Source organism: Ovis aries, chromosome 23 (assembly GCF_016772045.2).
Source record: "Ovis aries strain OAR_USU_Benz2616 breed Rambouillet chromosome 23, ARS-UI_Ramb_v3.0, whole genome shotgun sequence".
Taxonomy (NCBI): domain Eukaryota; kingdom Metazoa; phylum Chordata; class Mammalia; order Artiodactyla; family Bovidae; genus Ovis; species Ovis aries.
This window is the reverse complement of record NC_056076.1, coordinates 38,715,504-38,730,962: the sequence shown is the minus strand read 5'-3', so window position 1 is coordinate 38,730,962 and position 15,459 is coordinate 38,715,504. Positions and strand designations below refer to the sequence as shown.

General features: G+C 37.1%; 1 protein-coding gene across 4 annotated transcripts in view; it reads left to right on the top strand.

Moving 5' to 3' along the window:
- The window catches only part of DLGAP1 (DLG associated protein 1), a 791,650-nt gene that overhangs the window by 116,492 nt on the left and 659,699 nt on the right, over window positions 1-15,459 (top strand). The window lies entirely within an intron of this gene.

Sequence of the window (15,459 nt, the reverse complement as noted above, 5' to 3'; positions counted from 1 at the left end):
CTGGAATGCATATTCATGTACAGTGTAACAGCTTTTCAAGTATTTCATATACAGTGTAGGGGAAGGGATGTCATGAAGATTTCCTAGTGAGCACGGCCTGGGAGATGAAAATTAGGAAGGCTGAATGTGTGAAAATGCCCCTGGTCATAGCATGGTGGCTGATTACATGGGCTATAGGGGACCAGATCAGTTTTTCTGGCTTGCATCCTGATACTGCCACCTTTTGGCAACAACTCCTGTGGTAGTGCTGCTATTGCTTTAGATCTTCTCTGTAGCTCAGATAGTAAAGAATCTGCCTGCAATGCAGGAGACCTGGGTTCGATCCCTGGGTCAGGAAGATCCTCTGGAGAAGGGAATGGCAATCCATGCCAGTATTCTTGCTTGGAGAATCCCATGGATGGAGGAGCCTGGTGGGCCAGTTCATCGGGTCACTAAGAGTCGAACATGACTAAGCGACTAACACTGCTGCTACACGGCTGCCTGTGGTAGTTGTGAAAATTAATTGAACTGATTTTCAAATTAGCACACAATAAGTGTTCAAAAATGGGTATGATTGTGCAAGTATTTATAAGGACTTTTTTTTTTTTGGTAAGGACTTTTGCAGTTTGACCAATTTTTGATCTTATTATCATTTTCTCTTTGAGGACTTAAATTTCTTATCTGTAAACCTGCCTACTATGTTGATTTTTCTTTAATCTCACCTGGCCAGCCCAGTTGGAAAGACATTACTGTATTTTTCAAGAGATGATTGGCTTTCAAATATGGCATGTATTATATTTCTCAAGATCATTGGTATTTTAAATTTTATGATATCAAATCTACTTTCTAGTATCTAGTATAGGGTAAATTGTCTAACTTTTCTAAATAGTCTCATCTTTGAAATGGGAACAATAAAATATTTATGACAGTTTTTGTGCGGAATAAATATGTAAGTTACAGAGCATGAGCCCAAAATACTCAATACATGTGGTTACTATAACTATTACTACCCTTATTGTACTTATTCTTCTTAGTCACATACTTATTTACTTCTGATGTGATTGTGACATCAGTCTTTAATTTGTGGAACTTTAAGCAGACTATTCTGTAGTTACTAAAATACTGATATATGCAAAGTCTTATACCACTTTTTCACTTTTGAAAACATGATTCACCATCATTTTGTTCCCTCGAAATACAGTATATTTCATTTGAACACCAACCTTATTTTCGTGATGCTGTTAAATCTCTAAGGACAACTGCTTTTAAAACTCCTGAGACTTGATCTTTTCTAGAGAAAAATTAAAACTTACATTTTAAATTGTTTCACATGTTGGTGATACTTAATATCAGAGTTTTATCCATCCAATCTTTCTAACTTTGCACTCTGTCTTATCTCCATGGTTCTGAATGTTTAGAACTTGATTCCATAATCCATCCTTATCTGACTCAGGTTATATTTGCCATAATGCAGTACTAGGTTTGAAATAACCAGTGAATTTTAGAAAAGTGAAAAAAGTGGCTTCTTTCATATTAAGATCTGATATTGACCAGGCAAAGCTATGTTCCAGGGTTCATGATAATGTTCACTATGAACTGTTGTAAACAGTAGAATCAATTAAAAAAAATTTTTTTTTCCTTCGTTTTATTTTCTTTTTCTGGTTTTGTTTCCAAAATGTTTTAAAATAAGTTGTGTGAGCGAATAGGAATAAGACTGTATCAAATGTTTCAACAGCATGCATCTAAAGATTTATGGCATATGTAGGATTAACCAATAAAATAAATTTTTCAGTAGATCTAATTTACCTTTTTATGTAATCTGGGCCTAAACCAGATTTTTTTTTAATTTTTATTTTTTATTTTACTTTACAATACTGTATTGGTTTTGCCATACATTGACATGACATTTTGACAAGAACAATTATTTCACTAAAGCTTTGACAAGTAAGTATATCGTAAGATCTTTTAAAGTTGGCAACAAGGTAACATTAGATTATTTTAATACCTTTTATAACTTTATTTGCCACTTAAAGTATCTGTATAGAAAAAAGGACTTAAATTATATATGAAAGTTAGAAACTTTTTACTGAAAAGACAGCAAAATTTAAACTTTCTCTTTAGTAGTATAAAATGTTTCCTTCCTAATGTTTAAAATTGAAGAACTTTAAGAGTGTTTATCCAAATATTTACTGTATTTTCTACTCATATCTTTCAGTATAATTTTTATAGTTGAAAAATAAGAAATTTTTAAAAATCTCATTGCCTACCATTAAATTCCAAACATTATCAAATGCAGGGTATTTGTTTTAGGTGATCTCATTGTTACTAAATAGAATCACTCAGTGTTTCTAGAAAGACTCCATTACAAAATTAGGCGATCAGAGGAGATTGTCAGTTTTGGAGCATGTTTTATCCCCAGGTGTTTAGTTTTGCCTTTCATTTTATCGTGTTTTCTACTTCACTATTTTATCAGACTTTTTGAGGCTAAGACATCCTGCGAAGTAAGGTCGACAGTAATTTCTCTCGTGTTCAATGTCTCACAGAAATAAGCAGTGTCAAGCATGTCAGTGCCACTTTCTTAATGTTTCTGGACAATCCATCCTAATTTAGTTTCTGAGGACTCTTTTGATTGTTTTCTAGGAAAGGGAGGAATGGAAATTAGGACTTTTTTGTAGAATGGGAAAGGTGTGAGGAGAAGCTTGAGGTGTCTGATTGCATGCTTCTAGTGTATCCCAGAACAGCTCCTGAGAAGAAAAATCCCATTACTTCTCCAGTGACCTGAAGGGAACGAAATACTTGGTATTGGTATTGTGTGTGTGCGCGTGCTCAGTCACTTCAGTAGTGGCCGACTCTTTGTGACCCTATGGACTGTAACTGGCCAGGTTCCTCGTCCATGGGATTCTTGCCTGGAGAGGGTTGCCATTTCCTTATCCAGGGAACCTTCCTGACCCAGGGATCGAACCCATGTCTCCTGCATTGCAGGCAGATTCTTTAGCCACCAAGCCACCTGGGGAGCCCATTGATATTAGTGGTTAACAAAAATTTAAGGCCTTTATGTGCTGTGACCTCTCATTAAGTCATTACCTAATCACATTTATATTGTTTATTACAGTGTTTACTGATAACCCAGATATTGTGTTTCATTAATTTGAATTGTGTTGGGAAGTCTGCAGAGACAGACAGCACTTCATACTTAAGATTTTTATTTTTCAAAGGGTATAATGTATCATTCGACTTAGTCTAAGTTCTTATTTATTTTTATTTCTACTTTACAGTGAAAGGGAAAGTCGCTCAGTCGTGTCCGACTCTTTGTGATCCCATGGACTATACAGTTCATGGAATTCTCCAGGCCAGATAACTGGAGTGGGTAGCCTATCCCTTCTCCAGAGGATCTTCCTAACCCAGGAATCAAACCGGGGTCTCCTGCATTACAGGCAGATTCATACCAGCTGAGCTGCTGGGAAAGTCCTCACAGCTCAGTTGGTAAAGAATCCACCAGCAATGCAGGAGATCCCAGGTTGATTCCTGGGTCAGGAAGATCCCCTAGAGAAAAGAGATAGGGAACCCACTCCAAATTCTTGGGCTTTCCTGGTGGCTCAGCTGGTAAAGAATCTGCCAGCAATGTGGGAGACATGGGTTTGATCCCTGGGTTGGGAAGATCCCCTGGAGAAGGGAAACGCTACCCAGTCCAGTATTCTGGCCTGGAGAATTCCATGGACTGTATAGTCTGTGGGGTCACAAAGAGTTGGACACAACCGAGTGACTTTCAGTACTTTATAAGAAAGCTGATAGTTTTCCCCTTATGTACATTTTTCTTATTTTACTTTTATATTCTTATTATTCTTACTATTATATTCTTATATAATGGCAACCCACTCCAGTATTCCTGCCTGGAGAATCCCAGGGACAGGGGAGCCTGGTAGGCCTCAGCCCATGGGGTCACAAAGAGTCAGACACTGCACTTCACTGAGCGACTTCACTTCTGAAAGTATATAGATAATAGCAGTAACTCATAATTCTTGGTATGAATTGTCAGGAAAGAGCATAGAATTTCATACAAGCCTGGAATTAAATGAATTATATTTATGAAACATTTATATTCACCTTAGGTCTTAAATAGTATCAAAACTCTATTTTTTAACAATATAGAAATTTTTCTAGAAGTCATTTCATCTGTAGTCTCTAATTCAGGTTCACTTTTATAATATAATTTTAAGAAGATTGTGATCTGGTGGATTTTGCTTTTATATTCTTTCTAAAAGTTGATTTTATCTAGGGACGGCAAAATATTTAATCTGTTTCTTGGCATATTTACACAGAGAGATCTACTCAGGTGTACTGAAAATCTGACTGTGTGATTAAGAAGTCAGGGTGATTGTCAAGCAAAGAATAAAGTGGGTCCACAAATATCTTCCAACTTTTATATTTGCCCTGAAACTTAAGTCTGTGTGAAGGAAGGACTGAACACTGAACATGGGTCAGAGGACTAGGTTGCTGACTCTGATTTTAGGCCACTCAGTTTCTTGGCCTCTTGAGATTTAGTTAATTTTTCCTTAACAAACACACTTCACTGGATTATTGTCAGAATTAAATGAGTTAGTATTTGTGAAAGTGTGTTTGAACTTGAAGGCTCTTTGAAAATGGTGCATGTGGATATTGCAGTTACCAGTGGTGTAACGTGGGAGCTTTTATTAGAGGAGTTTAGAGAGTCTAAAATTCTGTTAAATCTTTCAATTTAAAGAAATAGAAAGATAAGCATTTTCAGTGGGCTTAATATCATACTTCCTCTTACATGTCTTTCATCTAGCACGGGATGATTTCTGTTTTTTTGTGGCTAGAACATGTATGTTCAGAGTAAATGGTAAATACTGACATTTGATGCTTTTTGTTAAATATTAAACCCTTGGTAGATTATTCAGAAGACTTGAGTTCCCCATCACTGGTGTTAGAGAAATTTTAAGCAAGGAATAGTAAAGACTCTATAAATTTAGCAGTTCTGATGCAGTCAATTAAAATTATTTATGTTCCATAATATAAATTGGAAACTGGAGTAAAATGTAGATCTTTTTATATCATATTGATATGTGATCATATTATATGTGATCAGGAAAGACAGGTAATTTATAATAGGCATAAGTTTGCCTTTATGAACTATGTTTCTAGACACCAAGCAGATAGTTTTTCTGGTGTAGATAAAAACTTGGTCCTGACTTACTGAGTTAGAAGACATGGAAATTCATGAGGTGGTATCGAAACCTGGTTTTGTCTGAGTCCGTAGTCAAGGCTCGTTAGCACCGTGCATACCTTCTTCATGTATATTATAAAGGAGATCATGATCTGCAGTGTGTTAGAAGACTCTTCTGTCCCCATCAGCTGGACACACAGTCTCAGCATGATGTAAATTGTAAAGTGCTTATAGAAGTTGTTTTGAAGGAAATTTTTAATGCATGAACAAGAAAGATATTTTTAAAACTCTGCTACTAATTTTAGACCTTTTACATCTAATAAATGACCCTTTTAATGTCTTGATTGGTACCTTGGTGACCTTTGGAACAATTCATATATGACTGCATAGGAGAAATAGTTTATTTGCATAATCTTATTTTGAAGAATAAGCAACTCCATGCTCTAAGTTCTCTTAACATTTTATTTATTCAACGTGTGTCCTACTTACCGTCTTGTCCTACAAAGAATGCACACTTGACAGTGACCCTCTCATCGTGAGCTCCTAGAGGGAATGGTCTGTGATCTATTCATCTTGGTGTCCTTGCTCCCAGCTAGAGTTCCTGGCACATCATAGGCAATCAATAAATATTTAGGAAATGAAAGCTGGATAAAAATAATCAAGTACACGCCCAGGGTCATATAACAAGTTGGTGTCGTAACAGTCGTGAAAGTCTTACTTTTTACTTCTCATCTACTGACACGTTCTGTGACTCATTTATTCCAGAAGTATTTATTAGGTGTGTACTGTGTACCCAGTGCTTCCCTAGATACCAAGGATACATCGATAAGCAAAATTGATGAAAAGCTCAACCTTAATGGGCCTTGCATTCTAGCTAAGAAAAGTACACCTGGTCAAACTTTTAAACCTTTTATGAAATTAAAATGTAATTTTTCAAGAAGTTATTTATGACTGTAGTTTCAAAAGCAATTGCCATAACAGTGGAAAATAAATGTAAAGCTTCACAAAATACTCAATGGTCCATGAATTAAGACTGCTTGGGTTTTTAAGTGATGTTAAACATAGTGATAAGATTAGATCACTGCTCAGCATTCATTATGTTAAGAGGTTCAGCAGAGTATATTGTATTTCATAGTTTTCAACTCTGTTTTTAAATGTAGTGCTATTTCAGATTCCGCTAATAATTTTTTTAAAAAAATACAAAAGGAAGGAAATATTGAGACAGTGGATGGGGAGAAAGACTGGTGGCAAAGGATATAGAAAGGAACATTGTGAAATACCGCATCTAAATAGATTTTCATTTTAGCTATGAAAGGGTATGTTAAAAAGCTAAAATTGCTTACATACAAGAGTAGCAGATGGATGCAAGTATTCCATCAGTGATGTTAATGAGATTACCACTTAAGTATTGACTTAATTTCTGATTTGGACTGGCTGATAACTCTCTTTATTTCTTTATTAATTGGCATTGGCAATCAGCTCCTAACATAAAGCCCTCAAATGTTAGTGTAAAATTCAATCTAAAATAGAGTGGATGATAGTCTTTGAATTAGCCATTGAGCCAATGCCTTATATGAGCAAAGAGGAAATTAGATGTCATAGGACCGTTTTGTTAGAAGGAACAGAATTCCTTTCTAGCTAGCTTAGATAAGGGGGATTTACTGGGGTGACACATGAGGAGTATTTACTGTAGGTTTGCTGTAGGAGTTCAGCCTGGCAGACAGGCAGCTCTGACTCTTGGGCTGGTGGTCTTTGTGGGTTACATGGCCTCTCCTCTTTTGTACTTTGTTTAAATCTACTTCATTGTCATCTTTCTACCCTCAGAACTGCTCCTTCCATATTTACATGTGGCCAGTGCACTGGTCTCCAAAATTTCAGACAGACTTTCCAGAATGGCTGTCCAGAACTGACTCAAACTCTGTGGACCTGATTCCACTTCTTGTATGAGTGTGATTGATACACCTTGATCATTATTCATTTAAACCCAGTAAGCAGTAGTTAGAAGAGAGGGGTTACATGGCACATATATAAGCTCCCTCTATGCCAGTGGGCAATACAGAGACCCAAGAATGGAATGTGGGGACAGGTTGGCTCCTGTATAGTAATAGATGAATCATAGTGTCTTAATATTTATAGGCAGATTAGCATTTATGGTTGATTTTTGGGCTTCTTAGATGATAAATAGAAAGCATATATTTTGATACATCAATTTGTTCCCTAAATAGCAGCAGAAACCAACCAATAGTGTTATATTTCTACATTATAAAAATGTCACAAGTGATTCATGGCATATATTTAATATGCATACTTTAAATACTTGAATGTGATAAATTGCTGGTATAATTTTTAATTTAAGAGTTGAATGATGTTCATACTTCCTCTAACACCATAGCATTTCAATTCTGTGACATGGCTGATTGCCTTCTTTGAATACATCTTGCACCAAAAATCTGGAATATTTGGTTCTTGATGACTTCAAACAGGATATGGGTCATTTTATGGGCTTCCCAGGTGGTGCTAGTGGAAAAGAACCCGCCTGCCAATGTAGGGGAATTTGATCCCTGGGACAGGAAGATCCCCTGGAGGAGGGTACAGTAACCCACTCCAGAATGCCTGAAGAATCCCTTGGACAGAGGAGCTCTGTAGGCTACAGTCCATAGGGTAGCAAAGAGCTGGACTCAACTGAAGCAATTTAGCATGCATGCACGCACACACTCTTCTTACATTCTTAGGTTTAGCTCGTACGCTTTGATGTCCAGACTTGGACACATTACTTAGAAAATGGACCTTATTTCCTGCTGAGTGTCTCCTTACCTTTTTTTTTTTTAAACCACAACTATGTCAAACTCCAGCACGTTTCATTTCAGTCCCAATCATCTGAATTTTCAACTACCATATAAACCTAAGAATCCAAGTGCAACTAAAACAAGCTTAAATTGCTGTTTAATGAGCTTTGATGAGGCGTCTTGACTTTTTGAACCATTGAATTACATGTTCAGTTTTTATTGCTTTTACTATGCAGAGCTCTAAGTTCATTGCTGAGGCCCTAGTGGTGATTCTTGCTCTTTTTCCCTTCTGTAGATAGTGTTGTGGGAGGGAGTGAGCGAGGGATAAACAACTTTCCTATTTGCAACTTTTGCCATTTAGTTCGATATTCTTGTTTGTTCTTAGACATAACTTTAAAGCCATCCACAGAAAGATGACTGCTTCAACTCTAGAAATTCACCCCTATTAGGATCATTGTTGATTGCCCAGCCAACTGTGCTTTGATTTTGAGGTGTTAACTTTTGTCTGCATTATATCTTCTTGTGGCTGTTTGGTCTACATTTCATAAAGTCATTCTTAAATGAGTCGTGATACATCTGTTACATTAAATGATATATAGATTTGCACACAATATTAATACTTATTCAAAGTCAAATGTAGGCACTACTGAGCTTTAGAAATTCCTCGTAGCATTCTTCGTTGATTTTTTTTTTTGCCCCAAAGATTTGCAGTACCACTAGAATGTATTGCTAATGTCATATTTTCTATAATTTAAAGTCAAAACTCAAAGGAATATATTGCTTTTATTTAAAAGCATTCTTAAGATAAAATCCAGACTAAGACAGAAGTGGGTCTTAAAGTGAGATATGGTATTATTAATGGTTGAGGTTGTAATTTTCAAGCCTCTTCCCTGTCTCCCTTAAGGAGACTGGAAACTTCTGCTCTCTTCTGCACCTGCTATTCTGCCAGAATTGAGCCCTCTGTTAAATGAGGTTTGAATTTCACCTGTTTGACTTGATGCTGTGAAGACACAACTCTAAACTCAGGCTGGGACATTTTTGTTTATTTTCTCTTGTTCTACAAACTCTTTTGCAAATGGAGGTCAAGAAGCTTCCAGTCATCGTAGATCTGGAGAACTTAATTTGCTACATACAGTGATAGTGAGATGCTTCTGGACAATCAAAGCAGGCCAGGAAATCATTGCTAATTCTCAGGTTTCGTGTTGGCCAATCAAGAAGTTGACTTACCTCATTTCTTTTGGTCATCTTATATACAAATGGCATTAAACATAGAAAATGTCAATTGATACTTAAATTGTCGCAGACTGAGATGTGAAATGAGCTGAAGTGGGGAGCTTTCGTCCATCTATTCATTCATTTTAAGTATTCAGCTGGAAATACCTGTGGAGAGCCTTTCATACATGAATGGCCCAGATGTGGATTCAAAGGAAGAGCTTGTTGTTGCTCTTGTTTTAATCTAAGGATGTGGTCAGTTACAAAATGACCATAATTTTTTCCCTCCTGGGGATTGAGGGTGAAGCTGTAAATGTTCCCATCCAAAAGCAGTTTTTGTTTTGGCCAATGGGACATAAGCAAAAATGATGCAAACAGAGGCTTGAAAGGTTCTTGCTTGGTGAAGCTGCCCCTTCCGATGCTTCTGGTCCTGGTATCCATGAGAAGCAGCACTGGGCAGTTTGTTAGATGATGAGAAGCACATGGCTCATCACTCGCCAATTGCCAAAGCTGTGAGTGAGGACATGGTGACTCAGCAGACTCCGTTGACCCTCCAGCTGATTTGAAATGCATGACCAGAGATCAGCTGAACCTGACCCAGGACATTTATTTGAACTAAATAAATGGTGGGTGTATTGTATTCACCCATGGAATTTGGAGGTGGTTTATTAAACAGTAAGGGTTAACTGACATAGGATGTGAGAGCAATACTCCTTTAAAACAGTTCCATTGGAAGGCAGGTAACATATACTGTCATCAAGCTTAGATTACCAGAGTTTGCAGACAGAGAATTTTAGAAAGATGGCAGAAGTTGGGGAAGAAGAATTTAGTTTTAAGGTTAACTGTAAATCTGAGCAGAATTTGGGTATATATGAGAGTAGAAAGGACGTGATAGATGACAAGACGTAACTGAGAGGTGAGAAGGAAACATGGGACTTAAATGTAAAATCTTAACTTTGTAATTAATTTGGTGGAATATATCCAAATGATCTCACACCTCCGTGAAAGTTCTAGCTTACCTCCAGCCCAGGCCATTTGAGGTGATAGCTCCAGAAATAAACCTGAAATATTCTAATATTTCTGTCCCGTATATTCCTTCTGTTATGCTTCTAGTTTTAAGTTCAGAGCAAAAGAAGAGTTTAATTGGGTTGTGAAATTTGGATGAGGCCTAAAGAAGTGTGTTTGGAAAAGCAAGTGCTTGTACTAATCTCTCCAGTCACATGAAGAAGTTTTACTTTACTCAGTTTATAAGTTAGGAATGAGAAGTTAGTTAAAAAGCATTCTGTTTCCTCTTTTCTTAGCTCTTCTATCTTACTGTGCACAAAATATCATTCTTCTGCATTTGAAATGATTAACCCCTACTTTTGCTTTTCAGTATATGACAAGATTATGCCAAATTGAGAGTTGTTATAACTAATTGCTAATCAGGGTCTAATCAAAATTGTCATAATATATCTTGTTAACAGTACATGTATATGAGCTGAAATTTAATTAATACGCTTTTTATTTCTACTGAATTCACAATATGCTGTTTAACTCTACTTCTCCTTCAGATCATGGTCAAAGAACCTCCTCAAACAGGCCTTATTTACCAAACTGTTTCAGTTTTATTAGGGGTTTCATCGAGCTGTGCTCACTTTATGGGACTTCTTTCAGAGTTTGTTTGCACTTGCACTGAATGAAGTCTGTTGTCTTCATTGAATTGTAGGCTTTTTGAGAGCAATGACCAAATAGCTTTGTATTTACTGTTTTGTTCTCGGTGTGGAGCTCAGTGTCTGGCATCTACTAGGAACTGAACAAATATTTGGAGGAAAATAATGTGTTAATGTAGAGATATCTCTTTTGCTTCCATGGGGCCCCAGTTTAAATGCGAACATTGGAAAGGTGAGCTGAATTTATTCCGGTCAGAGGCAACAGCTGAGGTCCTAAGTGGAAAGAGTTTAATACAGTCAAGCAACAGCAAGTCCAGGCAAAACCAAAGCTAGGTGCTCCATAGGGGCACATGGGTTCAGGGAGAGAGTCAGGACCACATTCATGTGGGGCTTTCTAGGTCATGGTGAGAGCTTGGAGTTTAAGTGCAGTGGGGGAGAGACTACAGGATTTAAAACAGGGTGATGATGTCAGGTGTACTGAGGTTACTCTTGCTTCTGTGCAGAGAGTGGGAGGAACTTAGGAGGTGGGTCAGAAGCTCTAATTAATGAGGGTTTGGGCCTCTTCTTGGTTCATGCTTAGAGTATGGAGAAACGTAGATGAATTTGTGATGTTTTCTGAAGAATCATTGGGATGTGCTTAATAGATAAAGAGGAATTTCGATATTTCCCATGTTTCTGTCCTTAGTGATTGAGTGCCTGGTGTTTCATTCACTGATGCTAGAAAACCTATGTGTGGGGTGCCAATACATTGGAATAGCAGTGGAGAACCACAGCTCTGCGAGTGAAATGATGGGAATCAGTGTACCACACAGGCATTAATGGAAAGAAAGCTAAGATGGCTTTATTACTGTCAATAAGGAGATTTTAGAACAGGAAATACTACCCAGAGAAAAACAGGAATATTTCACAGTGATAAAGAGGTCATTTCATCAGTAGTCCTAAATGTGTCTGTATCTGAGAACAGAGCCTCCCATCACAAGGTGAGTTTGATGGGAAGGAGAAATAGAGAAGTCTGTAATCATAGTTGGATATTTCAATACTCTATTCGCTTAACTGATGAAATGGGTGGAGGAGGAGGTAAGGTGTAGAAGACTTGATCAACATTGCTGTCATACATGATCTGTTTGAATATTTCACATAGCAGCAGGGAACATACACCCAGAACATTCACTGGGAGAGATCATATTCAGGACTATAAGACAAATCTTAACAAACTAAAGAGAATTGAAGCCATGCAATGGAGGGTCTCTGAGCACAAAAGAATTAAACTGGATCTTTGTAAGAGTATCTGAAAATTTGGCAAGTGCTTGGAGATCAAACAACACATATATAATCCATATTTGAAAGACAAAATTACAGGGAAAATGAGAAAATATTTTGAACTCACTGAGAGTGAAGTAATTTCAGATCAAAATGGGTAAGATGCAGCTAAGTAATAATTAGAGGGAAATTTTTTGTATTAAATGCTTATGTTAGAACAGAAGTATCAAATTAATGGGCTAAGCTACTGCTAATGAGACTATAGCAATATGAGGAAATTAAACCCAAAGTGAGCAGAAGGAAGGAAGTAATAAGCATAAATCAATAACTCAGTGAAATAGAAACAGAAAAATAAAAAGGCAGGGTTTAAAAAAATACTAATGAAATTGGGGAATCTTTAGCCAGACTGATCAGAGAAGAAAGGATAAACAAGTTACTGTTAGGAAAGACAGATAACATGGAATAACTGGGTTACATTGCAAGGATGAGAGATTAATTTAACATTCAGAAGTCAGTATAATTCGTCATTACAGTATAAAAATTATAACTCAAAACGATTATCTCAGTAAATGCAAAAAAAATTAACAAAATCCATAACAAGAACTTGCAGCAAATAGGTGGGATATGCTTCAGCTTCATAAAGGATGCCATATTTAACAAGTTATTTTTCATTGTTAAATCTGAAACAAGGCACTTAATGCCTGGCTACCTCCTCATTTTATTACATAATACCCAGAGTCAAGAAATGTCATAAGTGGTAAAACAACATGTTCTTGCAATAGTTTCTACATTGCCATTATTATTTTCCTTTTAAAAAATTATTTATTTTTTAATTGGAGGATAATTGCTTTACAGTGTCGTGTTGATTTCTTCCATGTATCACCATGAATCAGCCATAGGTATACACATGTCCCTTCCCCCTTGAACCTCCCTCCCACCCCATCCTACCCCTTTCAGTTGTCACAGAGCACCAGGCTGAGCTCCCTGCACTAAACAGCAACTTCCCTTTAGCTATCTGTTTTACTTATGGTAATATATATGTTTCAATGCTATTCTCTTAATTTGTCCCACCCTCTCCTTCCCTTGCTGTGTCCACAGTCTACTGCCTATGAATCTATGCCTGCCCTGAAGATAGGTGCATCAGTACCATTTTTCTAGATTCTATATATATGTGTTAATATGATATTTGTTTTTGTCTTTCTGACTTGCTTCACTCTCTATAGGTTCATCCACCTCCTTAGAACTGACTCACATATGTTCTTTTTTTTATGGCTGAGTAACATTCTATTGTATATATGTACCACAACTTCTTTATCCAGTAACCTGTTAACGGACATCTAGGTTACTTCCATGTCCTGGCTAATGTAAACAGTGCTGCAGCGAACATTGGGGTACATGTGTTTTTTTCAATTATGGTTTTCTCAGGGTATAAGCCCAGTAGAGTGATTGCTGGGTCGTATTGTAGTTTTATTCCTAGCTTTTCAAAGAAATCAACGTACTATTCTCCATGGTGGCTATATCAACTTACATTCCCACCAGCAGTGCAAAAGGATTCCTTTTTCTCCATATCCTTTCCAGCACATTATTATTTTCAGTCATCAAACTAAATTGGTTTAGTGTTTTCCCGAAGTGACGTTCTATTGACCTGCTCTCGCTTTTCTCGAGGTGTTCAAAAGCTGTCTTTAGTGTCTATGTGGATAGACACTGATGAGGATCATCAGCGATCTTGGAGGCAGATTTTAAAAACAGTGTGGTCTGTGGGTGGTCTGTGGGGTGGAAGCTACTTGAATGTGGAAGTGGGTGGAGATAGATAAACTCTAAAGTACCACATACAGCAGCTTGGCTATTTTCCACCATAGCTAAAGGGTCAGTGACAAATCGTCCCCACCCCCAGAGTTGGAGTTATTGAGTATTTTGCTATAGTGGCCTCTCCTTGTCAAGTGACTGCATGCTTCCCATGATGATCAAGCCCAGTAACTGGTCAAATGTTTATGATTATTCATCGTAATACTTATGATTACATTGTATCTGTATGGCCAACACAGTTTGATCCTGTGTGCTGTATTTCTGGGCTTCCCTGGTAGCTCAGTGGTAAAGAATCCATCTGCCAGTGCAGAAGACACAGGTTTGATCTCGGGGTCGGGAATAGTCCCTAGAGAAGGAAATGGCAACCAACTCCAGCTCCACTATTCTTGTCTGGGAAATCCCATGGACCAAGGAGCCTGGCGGGCTATAGTCCATGGGTTTGCAAAAGAGTTAGACATGACTTAGCAACTGAGCATGCTCATACTCTGTATTTCTACCAACTCATCTTAATTATCTTAATATTAATCTCATGTGTTTATAAATTTGGAGTGAATATAACTACTGACAACACTGAAGTTTCTAGGTTTTACATGTTGAAAATCATTTTCTGTATTTGACTGCAGAGTTCTTAAGATGAGGAAAAGGTAGTGATACTGCTTTGTAAACCTTTTTATTTTATGACCAATGACAAAATAACTGTTAATTTCGGTTGTATATAGGGCTATTTATTCAAAACTATCTACATTTCCATCCTGAAACTCTGAGAGTAAAAGTGTTGAAAGGTTATTTTAGTGTTAGCATCCAGAAAAGTTTCATTAAATTTCATAATGCATAACAGATGCGGGGATGGCAAGTTTGGTAATTTTTCACTTCTTTTAAACAACATTTAAGAATCATAAGTTAGTCCTTTTCAACATTGTGGGTTTGTAGGTTTGCTGTGTATGTGTGTGTAAAATTATAACTATGGTTTCCACCTCAAATTTATTTCAAGCCTGAAAAGGGCAACTTTAATCCATTATAAATGAGAGCCAGAATGAATTAAAATCAGTTTTTGATTTTGCTTCCAGAAGAGAGAATAGGGGACTGTGGCCCATTGCGTGTACAGTCCCTCATTTGACAGCTTTCCTGTTGGTTTTGCATTTTTGCCTCCTACTCAAGTTTTGCTACTGCTTTGGCTAAGAAGAGAGTCAGAATGTACTGTGGGGGTGTGATCAAGAGAACAAGAGAATTACAACTCTTCAGACTATGACAGAATATACCATTTCTTGAGCTAAAATTAAAAAATAAATATATTTAATTCAAACAGACCTTTAAAATGTACATTCAGTTTAGCTCTTAAGCTTGAATGCATCTAGAAAGAAAAACAGAGTTCATCAATCAAGTATCTTCTTCCATATTTGGTGTTGTTATGGTCACTTCCGCCAGCCCACCAGCTAAGATGATGCAAACAGCTGTAAAATCGTGGGAGGAACAAACAGTAGAAGTATGAGCAATTATGCACTATATCACTCTGTCTTTCTTTTCACTGCTGCCTTTTGATAGTATGCTGTGGTTAGAAGGGGAAAGTGACCCTGGGGAT